This window comes from Felis catus, chromosome A3, assembly GCF_018350175.1.
Source record: "Felis catus isolate Fca126 chromosome A3, F.catus_Fca126_mat1.0, whole genome shotgun sequence".
Classification (NCBI taxonomy): domain Eukaryota; kingdom Metazoa; phylum Chordata; class Mammalia; order Carnivora; family Felidae; genus Felis; species Felis catus.
In genome coordinates this window covers 83,001,555-83,016,680 of record NC_058370.1, presented here as the reverse complement: position 1 = coordinate 83,016,680, position 15,126 = coordinate 83,001,555, and positions in this window count along the sequence as shown.

The following is a 15,126-nucleotide window of genomic DNA, read 5'->3' as shown; positions in this document are numbered from 1 at the left end:
TGAAAAATAATTGCCAGAGACTGATTAACAGCCTAAATGTAGTCAGATTAGCCTGCAGAAGCAAGGCTCTTCCAGGTCACTGAGTTTGCCATTTCAAGGAAGCTCCATTCCCCCACCCATCCCAGTCACACCCCAAGTCCTTTCTTCTACAAGAGCAGTTCTAGTGTCCATGGAATTAGAGCCACAGGGGGCTGAACTCAAAGGCAAGAAGAAGTGATGGTGTGACTAGACAGAGAGCCAGGCTTCTGATCCCAAGTACCAACCTGCCACCTGCCCTTCTGATCACTTCTAGTTTATCTTTTTATGGCAGCATGGCACAAACTTTGGACTTCCAAGTTGTGACCTACACTCTCTAGGTCTAAGGTCTTGGGCAAATAATTTTGCCTCTATGAACCTCACGTGTTCCTCACGTTCCTCTATGTTCCTCACGTGTGAAAAAACAAAAACAAAAAAATAAACAAAACAAAAAACAAATAAATAATAAACAAACAAAGCCCAGAACCTACCTATCTACAGTGGCCACTCAATATATTTCCTTGCCTGTTACCCATCCCCCTGCCTTAACAACATCCATTAATGTTTAGCAGAACAGCTCCTTACCACTCTTGGCCCATGTGGTTTTCATAAATCCACCACAAGTGAATTGACTGTCACAATGTCAAGATCTGGCCAATCAGCATATTCTATCCTGGTACTACAGTGAACTGTTGCGTTAGGAATTCATTACTGAGACTCAGTCCTGAGACTTATGTTGGAACCACTGGACCTACATTCTCTATCTTTTATGAACTTGAAGCTGATAGTGATGTGGGCCTAGTGGTTCTGGGGTCACCTTGTGGAAAGAGGCTGCCTAAGAATGAGCCAAAACAAGAAAGAAAAGCACCAAATCCTGATAGCTTGAGTACTTGAGTAGAGCTGGGCCTGAAGCAAGGCCTACCCAGGGACTGGAGGGAATAAATTCTATGTTTGGCTCAAACCAGTGGGTCCCTTATTATCTAAAAACCAAAACACCATAGACTCAGAATCTTAATGCCTGACTTGAAATTGTGGGTTTTTTTTTTCTGTGACTCATTAGCTGTGGGAATTTGGGTTGTTTACTTACTATCTCGGTGCCTCAATTTCCTCACTAATAAACGGAATATTAAAACATCAACATCAAAAGTTATTGTGAGGATAAAATGAGTGACTATATAAAAGGGATTTATAGCAGTACCTGGCACATTGAAAATATACTATTTTATTATTATAATAATTACCATTATTGCTATTATATCATAATGACTATTACTGTTATTATTTTTATTTTTATCTCATAGATTTATAGGGTTTGGGGTAATATGGCCAACGAGTTTGAGTGAAATTAAGAATTGTCCTGGTTGGGGTGCCTGGCTGGCTCAGTCAGTGGAGTGAATGTGCGACTCTTGATCTCAGGATTATGAGTTCAAGCCCCATGTTGGGTGTAGAGATTACTTAAAGAGAGAGAGAGAGAGAGAGAGAGAGAGAGAGAGAGAGAGAGAGAGGGAATTGTCCTGGCTAATGCTCACAGAAGGAAGGAATCTTGAATTTTATCCAGCTCATCCTAAGTCCCAATTGGCCTTATTATCTTTTTTACTAGACTGATCAAACTGCTAGAGCAAGGTCATGCCATAGAGGCATTTAGGATATATCTTAATGAAAGACAGAATCTTGTCAAGACCCTGATGATATCTGTATGGATAAGATTCAGAACTCAGGGTCAAGTTAGGCATCATATTTGACTAACAAAGTAAAACTTCAATGAGAAGGTAAGATTTGAGCATGGTTTGGAGGAGTGGAGAGCATTAGTCTTTCAGAAAGGGCTTCCTGGGGACAGAGAACAGCTAGTGCAAAGGCCTTACCAGTCGTTTTCGAGGAAGAGTTGGATTAGAGTGAATGAAGTGGATATTTGTGGGAGATGAGGGCAGAGAAGCAAAAGGGCCGGGTCACGTGGGAGCCTTATTTACTTGGTTTTTTTACTCGGTATGAGATGGGGACCCAAAGCAGGGTTTTGGGCAAAGGAGTGGCATTTAACTTTTATTTTAAAGGTCACCCCAGTTCCTGTATTCAGAGAGCAAGGGTAGAAGCAGGGAGACAAGTCAAGGAGCTGTTCAGTGTCCAGGTGAGAAATAATGCACCTCTCAGCATGTTGGCTTTGTTCTCTCAGACCTGCTTTCTCCTGATGAAGAAACTGTGTCTGCTGTGGCTTCAAGCTTCCACCCTCACAGAATATGACCAGAGGACAAAGGCCTCCTTCCATTTAATTCTCAATTCCCTTAAAAAAAAAAAAAGTAAAACCTAGAGAATGCATGCACCCACTCTACCTTCCACTTGCCACCCTACCACAGGTCTAGCACACAGTTGGCCTTCACTGAATGCATTTTGGAAAATAAATAAGTAACACAAGACACACAGATCTGCTACCTGATTGGTTTTGCGGGATGGATTGTAATGCACCGTTTGGATCCTCTTGCTTTTTCCAAGCACTTTACAACCAACGGTCATATGTGCAAATTTACCAGATTAATTTCATAGGAATGGCCAATTGCTCTGAGAAGCATATAGTCATAGCCAGAAAACAGGACTCCTGGCCTCATTAACATCATCTTCTCACTGAATTATTCTTTCCTAGACAATGAGAAGACTATAATATAGTTTGTATCTTAGGGAATATATTTTGAATCTCAGGCAATGGTATGATACCAATGAAAGTAGGAAGCCACTTTCAAATATTTTATCAACATTTTTATTCAAAAGAATAAAGACAGAATCATCAAGTGACGCATAGAAGAGAATAAGGACATGGAAAAATGCAGAACATTTAAATCAGACCCTAAAAACCATTTGCTCAAGAATGCTCTAGATCTATATAGAGATAGATAGATAGATAGATAGATAGATAGATAGATAGATAGATCGATCTTGTTTGGCCGGCACAGCAGTGGCCCATGCATTGACTTTAATTTTTTAAATTAGTGGGCTGATATGTAAAAGTAGGGCTATTTCATATGAAGTCAGATCTCTTTCTCATTAAAATACTAAACTATGTGACAATGTTGAGCTGATCAAGGCCCTGATCAGCTGTATTTCCGTTAGCAGGATTTCTAACACTCCCAACACATGTTCTGTTTCTGCAATTTACCATATTCCCTTAATACTCCATTTTAAAAATGGAACTTGCAATCTCTAATTTTAAGAGTATTTTCTGAGACCCTGCACTAAGTAAAATCCAGAATAGTATTCTAGAACTAACATGGTAAAGAAAAAAAAAAATTCAAACCATGAAATGTAGAACTTGTGAGTAAGAAAAGAGAAGTTTCACATTGGGTGCATTTATATTACAGGCCAAGGATAAAACAGGCTAATACACATTTTGGTACATCTACCACAACTGGGGCCTTTAGCCATGCCAAATCACAGAGATAAATTTAGAATCATTCAAAACCATTAGGATTACTAGTTCCTACATAAGAAAAGCAGGATTAATAAACTCCTGCCTAAGTAGAAATAAGTTCATTGGCCTATGTCTGCTATTCTACACCATAATTGCAAAATTCCTAGTGTGGATACATCATAGCCAGGAACTGGAGGTGACCCAAACTATGAACCAAAAATTGGAAGGGATCACGCTAATTTGTGAAACCCAGTATTGAACTGAAACCAAACATTATTTTTTTTTCTAAACTGTGGACTCACTCAAAAATATTTCTATGAAAGTCAATAAAATGCAATTAAACTAATATGAACTATAACTGAACCAATGTTTTCTAAAACAGTAAAACCAGAATATTATCTGAACCAAACCAGTATTTTGTCTGTTTGCATCTCCTTGGGTAAATATCTTTTTTTTTTAATTTGTTAAATTAATTTGTTAATTTATTTTTTTTTTATTTTTGAGAGAGAGAAACAGAGACAGAGAACAAGCAGGGGAGGGCAGAGAGAGAGGGAGACACAGAAACTGAAGCAGTCTCCAGGCTCTGAGCTGTATGCACAGAGCCTGACATCAGCTCGAACTCACGAACCGTGAGATCATGACTTAAGCCAAAGTCAGATGCTTAACCGACTGAGCCACCCAGGCACCCTTCCTTGGGTAAGTATCTTTAAAGGCCATCATACTTTTGTCCTGGTTACTGTGCACATCAAAACTACAGGAAACACATTTCAATCAGTTATGAACTCCTTCCAATTCTGGCAGACACTTCTAGTTCTCAACCAAATACCCATTCCTCCCATTTCTTTTTTTTTTTTTTTTTTTTTTTACGTTTATTCATTTTTGAAAGACACAGAGAGACAGAGCACAAGCAGGGGTGGGGCGGAGAGAAAGGGGGACACAGAATCCGAAGCAGGCTCCAGGCTCCGAGCTGTCAGCACCAGAGCCCGACATGGGGCTCGAACTCACGAACTGCAAGATCATGACCTGAGCTGGAGTCGGATGCTCAACCGACTGAGACACCCAGGCGCCCCCATTCCTCCCATTTCTTTAAGAAAACCCAGATTTAGTCAAGAAGACAATCTATCCAACTTCCTTTTCCTAGCCTCCCTTGCAAACTAGTATGATCACATGTCTCTGTTTCAAACTATGAGATTTAAGCAGATGTTATGTGGCACTCCCAGGAAACTTTGTTGCCATGGACCCATTCTACATTCTTCCATCCAGATTTCAAGTACATAGCTAGAGCTCCAATCATAAGACAAATTTATTATTATTTTTTTAAGATTTATTTATTTTGGGGGAGGAAGCACAAGCGGGGAGGGGCAGAGAGAGGGGAACAGAGGATCCAAAGCAGACTCTGCACTGACAGGTTGACAGCAACGAGCCTAATGTGGGGCTCAAACTCATGAACCACGAGATAATGACCGGGGCCAAAGTTGGACACTCAACCCACTGAGGCACCCAGGCAACCCCGTAAGACAAATTTAAAGATGGAAGCTATGCACTAAGGATGACGAAATGGAAATCAGGGCATGGAGACATTGTTGATATCCTACATTTCTGTTATACGTAGCTAAATCTAATCCTAATTTATAAATTATGCTAACATTATAGAAAACAACTCAGTACATCTTTTTATATAACAAATATTCACTGAATACCTACTATGCATCATGCATTACACTAAGAACACTGATGTATTTCCTGCTCTCATGCAACACAGAAGAAAGAAAAGTTGGCTAGGTGATTAAATCCCAGACTCAGTTTCACTGGTGACTAATAAAGTCCTTGAACTTGGAGAAGTCACTTCATTTCTCTAAGCTTCAGTGTCTTCATATGCAATATGATGGAGTTTGACCAAGCTTTTCTAAGGTCATTTCCAGCTCTCCCATTGTATGATTCAGTTAGTTTCCACAGAAAGTCAATCATTTTCTCACTATCCATAGAAACCTATCTTACCCTCAGTCCCAGAGGTCAGTAAATACGATCCTAATCGACCCCTTCCAACCACAGTTAATAAGCCCAAAGCTGGACAATTTTCCCTTCTGAAATCTGAAATGGGAAGATTTCGATAGTAAGTCAAGGTCATGTGGAATGGGGTTAGAGTAGATGGCATGGCAAACCAGAATCATGTGTGAGCCGATGTTTGGGGAGCAGAGGCACATGAGGACACAGGGAAAGTTGCCTGCATAACGAAGCAGGAATCTGCAAAGGAAGAGCAGACATGAAAATCCAAAGGTACCAAACAAGCAGCCTGACAAGGCAGATCTAGCCCTTAGTTGGCTCGCAACATTTTTAAAAATTTGTATTAGTTGTCAAGATCTTCAAAAGAGGAAGTTTTGCATAAAATTCTGAATTTCCAGCTTCTCTGAATTAGAGGAAGAGCTGAAGATGCTAGGCCTTCTTTCTTGTATGGCTACAAGAGACCAGAGCAGAGACCTCTAAACAAGGTGGGTTATGCCAGTGCCTCAACCTCCCCTTGTCTTCCATGACATTTGTTTCCTTCATTTCCCTTCCTTTCAGGGCCCTTGTTGGTGTATGAGTTTGAGGCTCTGTTCCAGGTAATGCAACCTCATGAGAAAATGACCAGCTCAGCCATGATTATCCAATTTCAGTGTCCCCTGTGTTGCCCCAGCTTTCTGCTTTAATAGATCTCCTAGGATATTTATGAGACTCCAGAGCCAGCAGTAAGGCAAGCCAGGAAATGGCACAGTGACATCTTAGAACTCCCCCAAAGGTTTAGAAACTGTCAGAACCAGGTACTTCCAAAGTGAAGGTTAAGGTAGGACTAATATTGGTTGAAAGCCAGATTAAAAGCAGCCCACAGAGACGTCCACTTAGGCTAAGATGGAATAGCAAAGACCAGATTTACCCTCGCACCTGACACAATTCATAAAACAGACAGGATAGTTGAAACAATTGTTCTCAAGATGTTGGCTATTAGGCAACAAAATAAAGCCATCACTGAGAGACAGGAAATAAAGACGATGTGCTCTATGACTATCCCAGCTTACTGTTTTGAGATAGTTTCTATTTCCACCCAAGATTGGCAGAACATGCATTCTTCTTTAATGCATACAGGTCATATACCAAAACAGTCCATATTCTGGGCCATAAAACAAATCTAAAAGGACTTAAGTCAAAGTATGTCCTGAGACCAAAATGAAATTAAAATAGAAATCTATAAGGAAAACATAGCTTAAAAATCCCAAATATTTGAAAACTAAATAATATGCTTCTTAACCATGTGTCAAAGAAGAAATCAAAAGAGAAATTAAAAAGTATTTTGGACTGAAGGGAAATGAAAATACAATACATCAGAATTTATGCGATACAACTGAAGCAGAACTTAGAGGGAAATCTATAGCACCAAACACCTAAATTAGAGAAAATAAAAAGAAGTCTCAAATCAACAACCTCAGCTTCCTTCCAACTTAAAAAAAACAGAAAAAGAAGAGCAAATTAAACCCAAAGTAAACAGAAGGAAATCATAATACCAAAAATATAAAAAACATCACTAATTCTACACACTCTTCCAGCAAATTGACGAGGAGGAAAGGAAACACACGAAGCCAGCCAAAGGCATTGTAAGGAAAGAAAACTATGCACCAGCATTCCTTATGAACACGAATGCAAATTTCTTAAAATGAAATTTTAGCAAATTGATTCCAACAATATATAAAAAGAGTAATATATTATGAGCAAGTAGGCTTTATCCCAGGATTGCAAGATTGATTTAACATTTGTAAATCAATCCATTTAACTCATGATAGTAATACATTACAAAAGAAAAACGATGTAGCCATCTCAATAGGCACACACACAAGAAAGCATTTAACAAAATGTAACTTTCATTTCATTTCAAAGTAGGAATAGGTGGGAACCTCTGCAACCTGATAAAAAAAAAAAAAAAAAAAAAAACCTATGAAAAACCAACATAGTTGGTAGTGGTGAAAGACTGATTACCTTCCCCCTAACATCAGAACAAGGAAAGGATGATTGCTTTCACCCCTTATATTCAACATTGAACTGGAGGTTCTAGCCAGTGCAATAGGCAAGAAAAAGAAACAAAGGTATCCATACTAGAAAGAAAGAAGTAAAACTATCTCTACAGATGACATGATTGTCTATGCAGAAAATCCTATGCAATCTACAAGAAAACCTACTAGAATTAATAATTAATGAGTTTGACGGGACACTTGGGTGGTTCAGTCAGTTAATATCCGACTCTTGATTTCAGCTCAGGTCATGACCTTGCGGTTTTTGAGACAGAGCCCCATATTGGGCTGTGCACTCTCAGTGCAGAATCCTGCTTAGTATGCTCTCTCTCCCTCTTTCTCTCTGCCCCTCCCCGACTTAGTCTCACTTTCTCTCTCACAAAATAAATAAATAAATTTTAAAAAGAGAGAAATAGAATTTAAAATATAATACCAATCTACAATGCCATCTAAAAATATGAAGTTCTTAGGGATAAATAAGACAAAATATGTGCAATGAAAACTAAAAAACATCATGGGGAAAATTGAAAGAATACTTAAATAGAGATATACTGTTTTCTTGCATTGAATGATCAGTATTGCTAAGATGTACATTTTTTCCACAATCTATAGATACAATAAAATCCTGTCAAAATTTCAGCAGGATTTTTACATTATGCATTATGTTATACATATATATGTATACATTACACCTTTCCATTTTATATTATATTGTTAACCTTTATGTTAACAATGTAAATATTTTTTAAATTAACAAGCTGATTCTATAATTCATTTGGAAACGCAAAAGACCTAGAACAGCCAATTCTACTTTGAAATGTGGAGGACTTACACTATCTAACTTCAAAACTTAGTATACATTTATAATAATCAAGACTGTGTGATATTAAATTCAAGATAGACAAGCAGACCAATAAAATAGAAAAGAGTATACAAAAAAAACAAAAACTTGCAAAAGTACAAAGGCAATTTGATGGGGAAATCAAAGAAAGTCTTTTTCACAAATGACCCTCGAACAGTTAGATATCCACCTACAAAAAACAGAACTTGGACCCACTCCTCATACCATATAGAAACAATTAACTAAAAAGTATCACAGGGGCACCTGGGTGGCTCAGTTGGTTAAGCCTCCGACTCCAGCTCAGGTCATGATCTCACAATTTGTGAGTTCCAGCCCTAAGGCAGCCTCTGTGCTGACAGCATAGAGTCTAGAGCCTGCTCCAAGTTCTGTGTCTCCCTCTCTCTCTGCCCCTCCTCCTGCCCCTGCTTACTCTCTCTCTCTCTCTCTCTCTCTCTCTCTCTCAAAAATAAATAAGCATTAAAAAAATTTTTAATTTATCACAGACCTAAGTCTAAATAAAACCCCAAAATATAAAACTTTTAGAAGAAAACAGAAGTCTTTGTTACTTTGGGTTAAGCAAAGCTTTCTTAGGTATAACACCAAAAGCAAAATAATAAAAGAAAAAAAATTGATAAATTGGACTTCATCAAAATTAAGAACATTTGCTCTTTGAAAGACATTGTTAAATAGACTGGGAGTAAATATATGCAAATCACACATTTCAACAAGGATTTGTATCTAAAATATGTGAAGAAATCTTAAAACTCAGTAAGAAAACAAGGTAATCAAATATTTTAGATGGGCAAGAGACTTGAATAGACAATTCGCCAAAGAGGATATACAGATGGCAAATGAGCACATTCAAAGATACTCAACATCGTTAGCCATTAGAAAATGCAAATTAAACCACAATAACATACCACTACACACTTACTAGAACATCTAAAATTTATTTTTTTTTAATTTTTTAATGTCTTTTTTTTTAATTTTTTTAACGTTTATTTATGTTTGAGACAGAGACAGAGCATGAATAGGGGAGGGGCAGAGAGAGAGGGAGACACAGAATCGGAAGCAGGTTCTAGGCTCAAGCCATCAGCCCAGAGCCCGACGCAGGGCTCGAACCCACGCACCGTGAGATCGTGACCTGAGTCGAAGTCGGACGCCCAACCGACTGAGCCACCCAGGCGCCCCTAATGTTTATTTTTGAGAGAGAGACAGACAGACAGACAGACAGACAGACAGTGTGAGTGGGGGAGGGGCAGAGAGAGAGGGAGACACAGAATCCAAAGCAGGCTCCAGGCTCTGAGCTTTCAGCATGGGGCCCAATGTGGGGCTTGAACTCACAAGCCATGAGATCATGACCTGAGCTGAAGTCAGACGCTCAACTGACTGAGCCACCCAGGCACTCCTAGAATGTCTAAAATTTAAATGACTGACCAAATCATGTGTGAGCAAGGATGTTGAACAATTAGAATGTTCTCATTCATTGCTGTTGGGAATGTAAAATGGTGCAGCCACTTTGGAAAACAGCATAGCAGTTTCATTACAAATTATATATATACCTACCATGTGGCCCACCCAAGAAACATGAAAAACTATGTCCACACCAACAACTTGCATATGAACATGCATAGCAGCCTTATTTGTAATAAACCCAAACTGGACACAATCCAAATGCTCATCAACAAGTGAATGAATAAACAAATTGTGGCCTATCAATACAGTGAGATACTTAGCAACAAAAAGAAATGAGCTATTGACACACTCAACAACATGGATGAATCTCAAAATAATTATACTGAGTGAAAAAAGTCAGAATCTCCCCCCCACACACACACACAGAGCATATGTTGGATTGAATGTATACAAAATTTGAATAGAAAATGCAAAGTGATCTATAGTAACAGAGAGCAAATCAGTAGTTGTCTGGGGATGAAGAGGAAAGAGTAGGGGTAGTTAACATGTCCATTATCTTGGCTATGATGATTTCATGGGTGTATACATACTTATAAAATTGTACACTGTAAATAAAGTGCTATTTATTTCATGACAATTATATCTTAATAAAACAATCTGATCCTTAGGTTCCCTCCCCAAGTCTATGCAGCTAGGTAACTGGTTCTCCATAACCCTGTCATTAGACTTAGCTTTATTCTCTGGAGGAAGTTAACAGACAGTCTGGGGACTAGAGGACAGCAGGCACAAAAGATGGCAAGGGAATTTTAAAAACAAACAAACAGGAAAGTCTACATACTAAAGACTGAGACTTTCCCCGCTCTAGCCCCACTTGGCTCCTGGAACACTGGCAACCAGGCTTATCTCTTCCAGGCGGGAGACTGGAAAACTCTTTTCTGGGCAGGCTCAAGAAAGACAAACATTCTGACACTAGGCGTTCCCTAAAAAACAGCATAGCCAGATAACCTATAGTGAAGCTCGTAACACGCCCCACCTGTGACATCAGAGCTTCTGGTTGGTGTTTTAACATCCCACCTTCACACATAAGCAGACAACTAAAACTAGAATTTGTTCTGCAAACATGAAGGGTTAGAAAAGGTGCTTGAACAGGCCACTAGGAAGCATTATCAGAAAATAGAGAAATTAGGGGCACCTGGGTGGCTCAGTCGGTTAAGCATCTGACTTCGGCTCAGGTCATGACCTTGCGGTTCGTGAGTTCGAGCCCTGCTTCGGGCTCTGTGCCGCCATGTCAGAGCCTGGAACCTGCTTCAGATTTTGTGTGTGTCTCTCTCTCTCTCAGCCCCTCCCCTGCTCATGCTCTGTCTCTCTCTGTGTCTCAATAATAAATAAACATTAAGAAAAAAATTTAATAAAAAAAAGAAAATAGAGAAATTATCATATTCTTTAGAGAGAAGTCACTAGAAAATGCCAAAAACTTAAATTGCTCAAGAAGTAACAATTTAAGCCCATTATTAGGATATGCAAAGATAAATATTAAAAGTAGTTGCCTCTTGGGAAGGAAAAGTTGGGAGGGACGAGGGAATAGCTGTAGCAACGAGAATTATGTGACTCTTGAATTTACGTGCCTATGTAACTTTTGTAAAAATTGTGGGAAGTGGGGAGTGAAAGCCAATCAATTGGAGATGAATAAAGCTCTTGAAAAGTCAATGAATAGGATGACACATGTCCCTGTTTGCCAGAGATACTCCCGGTTTTCATCTATCCATAGTGCTTATTCACTCACCAAATGTCTCCGTTTGGCTGACTTTGTGTCAGGCTGATGCCTCCTGAACCCACTGATCAACCTTAACATCACCTTAGCATGAGACATGGTATCTTCCTCCTGTGATCCAAAAGGAAATACACAGTACCACCTATGAAATATCCTTGCCAAAAAAACAAGAACAAAAAAGAACTTAAATCTCATCAAGTCTCTCACCTGGGTTTCTCAAAACGCACATCTTGGAACACATGCTTCTTTCTCGTGTGTATAGGATGTTTAGCAACATCCCTGGCCTCTCCCCTCTAGATGATAATAGCACCACCCTGCTGTGACAACCAAAACATTTTCCACCTATTGCCAAACGTCCTTGAGGTGAACGGAGTTGGGGATCTCCCCCGTCATTGAGAACCACTGCTCTACATCTAAGTACCAATTTACAGGACGTGGGATAAAGTCATATGTTAAAGGGTACCAGCAGGACACAACCAGCCAAATTTAGAATGTGGGAAATTCTAAAGGGCAGATGACCCAGCTTTTTCAATAAACACAAGGTACAGGGGATGTATGAGAAGAAGGACTATTACAGTTTCAAAGCCCTTTTTAAAAAATCAACAAATGCAACATGTGGATTTGTTTGGATCCCGATATAAATTGCAAAAAGGATATTTTTGACACAACTGGAGAAAATTATGGACGAGTTAGGTATTATGACACCAAGAAATATTGTTAGTTTTGTGAGTGTGATAACAGTTCTGTGTTTACATTACTTTTTAAAGCTTTCTGTTAAAGATACATATTGCTGTATTAATAAAGTGGTGTGAAGTCTGGTTGCAAAGGAAGAAGGTGAGGGATAGATAAAGCAAGAACATCAGAACAAGGACAATTATTGAAACTGAGCAGTGGTGGGTATGTGGGTATTCATGTACAGTCATCCCCCCTTATCCACAGGGAAGATGTTTCACATCCCCCAGTGGATGCCAAAAACCGTGGATAGTACTGAGCCCTAGTCATACATACCTATGATAAAGTTTAATTAATAAAATAGGCATAGTGAGGCAGGTGAGGTAGCTTAGGCTGCTACTATTGACCTTCTGATGATTCATCGGGAGGAGCGTCCGCTTCCCACTGCAGTTGACGGTGGATAACTGAAGCTGCCAAAGCCAAACCACAGCTGGGTGGGGGCGCTAGTCTACTTGCTCTCTACTTTGTGTATGTTTGAAATTTTCCTTAATAAAAACTTAAATGGAAGGAATAAAACCCAAGAAATGAATAAAGTATGGCTTACTGGGAAGCACTTGGACTGGGAGTCCAGAGTTCGGGGTTTTGTTCCCAGCTGCTCCGCTAACCAGTCTGGTCGTTTTAAGCAGGGAAGTCACTTCTCTGGTTTGTAGGATGAAGTTCGTGGGTTAACAGATTTCTACGATCTCTTCCAGGTGAGGCTGTCAATGACTCCAGGACTTGCAAAAGTGAATTGAGTAACAGCCCCGAGGACTCAGCAATTTCAAAAGTCTGAATGCGTGGTGAAGACGCTGGTGATGAGCTCTGGCCCCGGATTCCCAGATTCCCTCCTGGGTCCCCTGACTAGCTTAGAAGGAGCCAGATGAACTGCGTTGAAAGGTTGGAACCTTCTAAGTTAGAAAGCGCCTCCTTAACAAGGCTTGCGTCAAACCCCCTCTCTTTAAGCAGCTGTGGCTGCAGTTTGAGTAACTTGTCAGGGAAGTGTGAATTACAAGTCTGTATTACAAAAGTGTTTATTTTCAGCCTTTCCAGAAAACAGTGAGGAAGAGGGAAGCATGCATAAGAAAGCAGCCGGCATCTGAGGCAGAAGTTTGCTTTTCCTTATCCTCTCCCTCCGCCTTTCCAAGTCTTTAACCACAGGTCTAGCCTCCCCGCCCCCGCAAACCTGAGTGAAGCCCTCTGTAGGTTTGGAGAGGTAGAGCAAACAGGAAGAGGGCAGGTGGAGAGGGGCGGAGAAGCTCAGAGGGGCAAAGGAACAAAGGAAGTCCCGGCCTCCCATCCCAGCCAACCTTCCCCGCCCGGCCCTCTGCAATGAAATGATTCACATGGGACTAATGGCGCAATGCCACAAAGGAAACCCTTATTAGAGAGACCTCCCTGAAATACCCTTGGAAACAGCATCCCAAAGATCTCTCTGGCCTTGCTTTGAAGAATGCAGAAAACTTTCCTTGTCACCATTTGTAGAGCATGGTCCATGGTGAAGGGAAGGGGGGAACTCACACCAGTTCCCCTCCCCTGTACTCCATCCTGGGCCCCAACTAAAACCTCAGCTTCTCTCCTTCAGCCTGTCACAAGGGCCTCCCCACAGTCTTTGGCCTCCAGGGTGGCCTTCCGGAAAGCAAACCTGCCCCACCCACTGAGCCTCCTCTTTAAGATATTTTCACAAGCCCTTCTTGCTGTGGAGATAAAATCCAGTGTATAGGACCTCCAGTAGAAGCAATGAGTACTAATGATTTAAAAGTATCCTCACAAATCTCAGGAGCTGCATGACTCCCTTGGATGAACCTAGAAGGAGCTTCTTTACAATATTCAGAGGCCATGCCTAGGGGCAGGACACAGGAATCCCACCCAGATGCTGGTGCTGTTTGCTTTAGGCCTGGACCTCCTGGCCTGTCCAACTCTGCATCTCTCCAGTCTCCCCAGACCTCTTTGGTACGCAAGGGCAGCCGCCCTGCAGAGAATGTCTGGAGAAGGACAGCCCCAGATAGTCGATCCCCCAGCCTGAGGTGGGGAGGAAACACAGCAGCCCCAGGAGGGATGGGGAGATACATTCCCAAAGCCTTGTCCACCTGAGTCATCAATCAAAGCAGCTCAGCACATAGTGCTGAGGCAGAGGGAAACAAGGATCCTGAAGGGTAGAGAGAGCCTTAGGTAGCCTGCAGCAGGAGGTGAACCAGGCCACTTCTGGAGATGAAGTGAAAAGGTCTGAGGTAGCTTTATAAAAGAAGGTTTAAGTACACAAGTAGCAAAGGAATAAATTCTCCTGAGAAAATACTGAAACTATTTCAGATGAAGCTACTGAATTAGTTAGGATGTATTGAATTGTAACAGAATGCCCTAACACAGGTGTAAGCAACAAAGACATTTTAATATCTCAAGTAACCAGAAGTTTGAAGTAAAATAGTAATCTGCCTTGGAACAGCAGGAAGATGTCAGGATGCTGGACTGATGTCTCCACAGTTCTCCTGGCCTTTCTCTCGTGGTCATAAGATGGTTGTCACAGCTCCAAGCATCACATTTTCAAACAATATCACCCCAAGACAGACAGGAAGGGGAGAGGCAGAACTCTGTCCACTACACTCTCTGGTATTAGAGCAAACAAATACTTCCTATAAGTCACCAGCCGACTAAGTCACATGCCTACCTGTAGGCCAATCACAGGCAAGAGGAGTGACATGACTATACTTGGTTTAGATCATGATTCGATACCCGGACCTACTTTTCCTAAGCAAATGCTGCCCTTTGATACCTGAACATAACCTGAATTGTTAGCACGGAAGAGTTGGGAGGTGGGGGGTGGGAGATGGCTACTATTAGGCAACAAACAGTGTCTACCACTACCGAAGTCCCCTTTGACTGTCTCCCTCAATTTGAACCTCCTCCCACCCTCCCCCCAGTGCAAACCACTATTAGCATTCCAGAC